The following is a 6,057-nucleotide window of genomic DNA, read 5'->3' on the forward strand; positions in this document are numbered from 1 at the left end:
TCCTTTAAACATAGCACAGCAAGCTGTAGCTATAGTATGGCAGGTAAGGGGCTTGCCTTGCATGTGGCTGACCCAGATTTGGTCTTCGGCACTTCATAGGATCTCCCAAGGCCACCAAGAGGGATCTCTGAATGTAGAACCAGGAGTTAACCCAGAACACTGCTGGTTATGGCTCCAAAACACAAATAAAAATTCATAAACATGGGACCATGTTTATGCCTTGCATGTGGTCAATCCAGGTTCAATCACCAACACCCCATATGACTTTCTGAGCACTGCCAGGAGTGCTTCCTGAGTGCAAAGTTAGGAGTCACCTCTGAGTACTGCAGGGTGTGGACGCTCCCAAAAATTCATAAACACAACAGGAAGAAGAGCTGCTATACACCAGCTTCATCAAGAATACTGGTGCTTGGTTTAGAATGTGGGGTTCTCCATGAAAGTTATTTGGGGGCTTCTTTCATTCTTTTTCTGGGGAAGGGGATTTGAGGTCATGCATGGTAGTACTTAGGGCTTACTCCTGGCTTTGCTATCAGGGATCAATCCTGGATATGTTCAGGGCATGAGCAGTAGGGCTGGAGTAGATGTTTTGTGCAAGTCAAATGTCACCCCCTGTACCTCCCCACCATCCCATCTTCTTTCTTTCCCAGAAAAGGTTCTGAATAGGGTTCTCGTCCAGTTACCTCCCACTCTTCAAATCTCTTTGTTCTCTTCCCTGAGTTGCAAGCAGTGCCCAATATCCCAGATGCTGTTAAGGACATGTTCATGTAGATGCCAGTCAAGTGGTAGAAGTAGAGGGGCCATGGATAGTCCCTGCCCAAGGGGCATTACTCAGCCTATCCTATGCAGCAGAGACATGGAGGATCTAGAGGTTGTCCAGAGAACCCATAGAAGCTCCCACTCTGTCCTGGCACCTGTAGTGTGTGTGATCCACACAAGAGCCTGAGACAGGAAGAACCGACTTGGGTGAGGGCAAGGCTGGAGCGTGGGGAGCTGCTGGTTTGGAAACTTCCACGTCCCAGACACTCCCTCGGCCTCACAGGGACAATCCATCTCACTAGAGTTGCTCCACCAATCCAGGCTCTGGTTATTTTCCACCTCCCAGGAATGAACCATTATCTTCTGAGCTGACCTGGGCCAAGCACATTTCCTCTGAAACTTCCGGAACTGCCCCACCAAGCCCATGAGATAAGTTGGACTGTTGTGATTGTAGCCAACACACTTGGCCTTCCCCGCACCCACTGATCTTGGGGCAAAGCGGGCATTCAGACTTGAGATAAAATAAAGCAAGGAGCCAGAGAGACAATAGCACAGGACCCGGAGGTCGATGGCCTTGCATGCAGCCAATTTAAGTCCTATTTCAGTAAGTTATATATCCCCTGAGTCCCACCAGGCATGAGCGCTGAACACAGAGCCTGGAGTAAGCCCTGAGCAGTACTGGGTGTGGCCCCCAAAATATTAAACAATTTAAACTCAAGAAAATAAACTTGGGAGGAGGTGAAATTATGAATGCTCCCCAGGTAAAGAATGTGCTGGTAGAATTGTGAACCAACCCAGGACAGCCATGCCACTACCAGTGTGACTTTCCCTGCCCAGTGTCCCCAACCTGCTTCCTTGACAGTCTCATTTTACAGCTTGTGGGTGTGAGGTGGGATGTAGTTTGGGTCCTGCTAACAGGGTTGTTGGATCTGTGGGTCCCATGTAGGCACATACTTCACCCTTGCACTACCCACGTTCCCAGGCTCCTGCCTGCTGGCCTTGGGTCCATGTCTCTTTACTTCTCACTTGAGTTTCCTTCCTCTCCTGTCCTGTATACAGCCTTTTTTTCTTAAATATGGAATGCTTCACGAATTTGCCTGTCATCCTTGTGCAGGGGTCATGCTAATCTTCTCTGTATTGTTCTGATTTTAGTATAAGTGCTGCCGAAGCGAGCATGTCTACAGCCTTTTTTAAAAAACATTTATTGATTGATTGATTGATTTGTTGGTTGGTTGGTGCTCAGGGATCACTCTTGAAGGGCTCAGGGATTATATGGAATGCTGGGGATGAAACCTAGCCTGGGTCTGCCGGGTGCAAAGGAAATGTCCAACCTGTCTTTTGTGTGCTACCACTCTGGCCCCTTCATAGACATTTTTAAAACTTGATATGACAAAATCCTTTGCTTACACCGAGACAGGGCAAAAGTTTGGTCTTCATCACATTCCTGTGGGTCTCCCCTGGCCTTGAGGATCTCCCCTGGCTCCTCCTCAGAAGTGACTCCCACATCCTGAGTTGCTTCTTTTGGGCATCCCCAAACTTCCTCTCTTTGCCATGTGTCTCCCCACCCATCCCCACTGGCAGCTGCCCTCAGCCAGAGAGTTCAGAATAGATCTTTGGGATTCTGGGGCTGGCTTGGAGGAACAGACACCCCCTCACATGCAGCTGGCTTGGGAAGTGGAGGGTTTCTCTGTCAATTTCTGTAGACAAAACCCCCTTTCCTGATTGGGGAGCCCATGGCACACCAGATCTTGTCCTGCCCTGCCCCTTTTTCCTGGACTGTATTTGCTGTTAATTCTCAGCTCTGGGACTCAGAATTCAGCCCATGGTCACCCACCCATCAGGGCTGGTGCTTCCCTGGGGAATCTGCAGGATATTTCTTCCTTCCTGCTCAGGAGACCTGACAGCTCTAGGTTGCTATGACTCCCTGCAGTGTGTATGTGTGTGTGTGTGTGTGTGTGTGTGTGTGTGTGTGTGTGTGTGTGTGATAAGCAGAGATGAATCTCCTCTCTGTTGGGACCTGGGACCTGGTTTCTGAGCAAGGAAAGAGGAATGCCATTTTGAAAAGGCCACGTGGTAGACCTCTTTTAGGTTCTGAACAAAAAGATGCCATTTTGTAAAGACCACATGCTGTTAGTCACATGCTAGGATACACAAACCTATTTCCATTTACACTACCTCAAGCTACCTGGCCATATCAGGTAGCCTATATGGAAGGGGCACAGGCAGCCTTAGGAAGGTACCCTTAGACAACAACCAATCATTTTAAAGATCATCAAAAACCTAGAAACTCCCTGTATCCCTACCCTAAATAATCCCATTCATTACCTTGGGTGGGGTTCATCTCTTGAGGGAGAGAAACCTGACCTGGTCAGTTAGGAGCTGTTGGCAGGCAGAATAAAATTTAAGCTTTACTCTAATTGGTATGGTCTTGTCCTTTGATTCTGGACCCTAACACTCTCCATTCTGTGCTGAGCCCAGAGCACTCCCACCTGGCTTTACAGTCTTTTATACTTTGTCCCAGCTTGGTTCCAGTGCTGCTCTCTCCTGGCCAATGGGTTTTCTAGGTTGCCAGTGTAGACAACCGTAACTTCCTAGGCTGCCAGTATAGATAACCCTGGCTTCCGAGGCTGCCAGTATAGACAACACTGGCTTTCAGGCTGCCAGTATAGACAACTCTGGTTTCCTAGGCCCCCAATGTAGACAACCTTGGCTTTCTAGGCCACTAGTAGAGACAACCTTGACTTCATAGACTGCCATTGTAGACAACATGTCTTCCTAGGCTGATAGTATAAACAACTCTGGCTTCCAAGCAGTCAATATAAACAACCTTGGCTTACTAGGTCAGCAATGTAGACAGTCACGGCACTGCCTCAGGTGAGGGTAATGAGATCTACATAACATTTTGCAAGTTCCACGCCCATTATAGCTATTAATCTTGGTGGTACTTGCAGGTCCCAGAGTTCTGAGCCAAGGTGCTGGCAGGTGACAGGGCCCTGAATCGATGCAGAAAGTGCCCATCATGGGCCCTGCCCCAGTGATGGCATCTCGGGCTGGTTCCCAGGAGGACCTGATCTTCTGCTTGGTTAGTCCACTCCTTCTGGAACTTTCTCAGAACAGAGATCAATCCAGTCAATCTCCTCCTTTCCTTTCTTCTCCAGCACCAACCCCACTTATGCTCTTCAACCCCCATGTCCAGGGAGCAGCATCTGGGGTGAGGGTCTGGGGTAAGGAGGTATGGAAAAGTCTGGGAACTTCTGAGGGAGGAGCAGGCTGAGCACCAGGCTTCTAGCAAGAATCTGAATTATTTGTCCAGAGAGTCAACCTGACTTTATCCCAGGCTTCTCCTCCTCTCTCCTGCCTGAACATGGCTGTGGGGCTCATCACTGTGCTGTTCCTCTTCAGGGTGCTACTGCCCAAAGGATCCATATCCTTAGTCACAGCATCCTACAAGGGGACAAAGCTCTGTGTTAGAATTTCCTTGTAGGGTGAAGGCCCAGCCTCTCCCATGACTCTGGGTACCTTGTAAGATGGGGTGCTAATTCCCAGGCTCCCAATGCTCTCCGTTGCTTCTTCTTTTTTAATTTTTTTTATTTTGGGGGCCATATCCAGGAGTACTCAGTATTTAATCCTGATTCTGTGCTCAGGGATTATTCCTGGCAAGACTTGGGGTCTTGGAAGATTGAACCTGGGTTTGCTGCAGGCAGGACAAACACCTGTTATCTACATCTCCTTCTCCCTGCGTCACCTCTCTGTGTATAAGTCTCTCACACCTCTGTGCCAACTTCATTGAACACTGACTCCCTCTACCCACCCACCTCGAATACGTGGGCACTTTTGGACTCTCTTTGAGTGGGTTCTCTGCCAGCACAATTTAGGGCTTCAGCGCCATAGGCTACTGCCAAAGGGCTTCTTAGAGACTGGCAGTACCCAGCACAGGTAGCCCTGATCAGAAATAGGTTTTCAATGCCACCTTCAGAGTCCCTGGTAAGGTATGATTTTAGAGCAACACAAGAACCAGAAAATTTGCCACCAATCAGGTACCCCTTGGGGAAAGAGGCCAGAGGCTGAGTACTAAAGTTTGAGAAGCTCAGAAGCTGTATCACCACAAACTTTTGCAAATATTTGACCAAGGTGAAGAAAAGATACTTTGGAAGAGGAAGCAGGAAGGATGTCTGTGTGTATGTGTAAGTGTGAATGCGTGTGTGAGTATGTTTGCATGTGTGTGCATGTATGTGAGTGTGTGTGTCTGCATGGGACTTGTAGGAACCAAGCTAGCTGGGTTTTAGGCTCATCATCATGTGCTCCTAGTGTCATCACACAAGATAGATCCTTCTTCAAGATATACCCCATGAGCCCTTTCATGGAGGAGGCAAAATGACACTCCCAGAGGTAAGACACAGACACCCACAGTTTCACAGGCTGTCAACTGAGTCCCAGAGTTTGAAGCCAGCTCTGGCAGCTTCCAGAGACTTCTTTACAACTGGCTTATTCCATCTGTGACTGCAAGGGTACAGGGTGCCAGAAATCTTGATGCCAGCCCAGGCAGTCGGTGTTTGAAGATACCTGTGAGCTGAAACAGGCAATAAGGAAGGGAGGAAGGAAGAAGGAAGGAAGGAAAGAAGGAAGGAAAAAAGGAAGGAAAGAAGGAAGGAAGGAAGGAAGGAAGGAAGGAAGGAAGGAAGGAAGGAAGGAAGGAAGGAAGGAAGGAAGGAAGGAAGGAAGGAAGGAAAGAAGGAAGGAAGAAAGGGAGGGAGGGAGGGACGGAGGAAGGGAGAGAGGGAGAGGAAAGAAGGAAGGAGGAAATGGCAGGAACAAGGCCACCTGAATATTAAGTTATTAAGAAGTATCTGCCCAAGAGCCTCCTCTAATGAGCTCATGGGCCAGTGTCACCTCCCAGAGCCCTGCAGTGGGAAAGAGGACTCTGCTAAGTCTGTCACCTTGATAAGGCACATAATTCACCCCACCTTTTATCTGTAACCTGAACCCGAACAGGAAGCTGGGCCTGAGATAAGGACCAGGAAAGCAATGCCCACTATTGTTACCAGGCTGGGCCCTACCCTTCCCTTTGATGCTTCAACCAACCAGGCTTGAAGCCTCCTATGGACCAGTGCCCATGTTAAGGCCCCAGAGAATCAGATGTCTCTGTCCTGGGGGAGCTTGTCCATGGGGAAAGAAGAGGCAGAGGGTATAGTTGTCATGGCAAGTAGGCTGAGCACTTCTCAGGAGGAGAAGCAAGACTCTCTAAGATAGAACCCATCAAGAGATGGTGGTTGAAGTTGCCTAGAACCAAAGGGGCCTCTT

At 48.9% G+C, this 6,057-nt stretch overlaps 1 non-coding gene across 1 annotated transcript; it reads right to left on the reverse strand.

The window, feature by feature from the left end:
• Positions 1–1,825: 1,825 nt before the first annotated feature.
• LOC125995379 (U6 spliceosomal RNA) lies at positions 1,826–1,932 on the reverse strand. The gene has a single exon (XR_007490916.1). It is a non-coding gene; the product is annotated as a U6 spliceosomal RNA (small nuclear RNA).
• Between the last annotated feature and the right edge of the window lie 4,125 nt (positions 1,933–6,057).

Source organism: Suncus etruscus, chromosome 17 (assembly GCF_024139225.1).
Source record: "Suncus etruscus isolate mSunEtr1 chromosome 17, mSunEtr1.pri.cur, whole genome shotgun sequence".
NCBI classification, from domain to species: Eukaryota; Metazoa; Chordata; class Mammalia; order Eulipotyphla; family Soricidae; genus Suncus; species Suncus etruscus.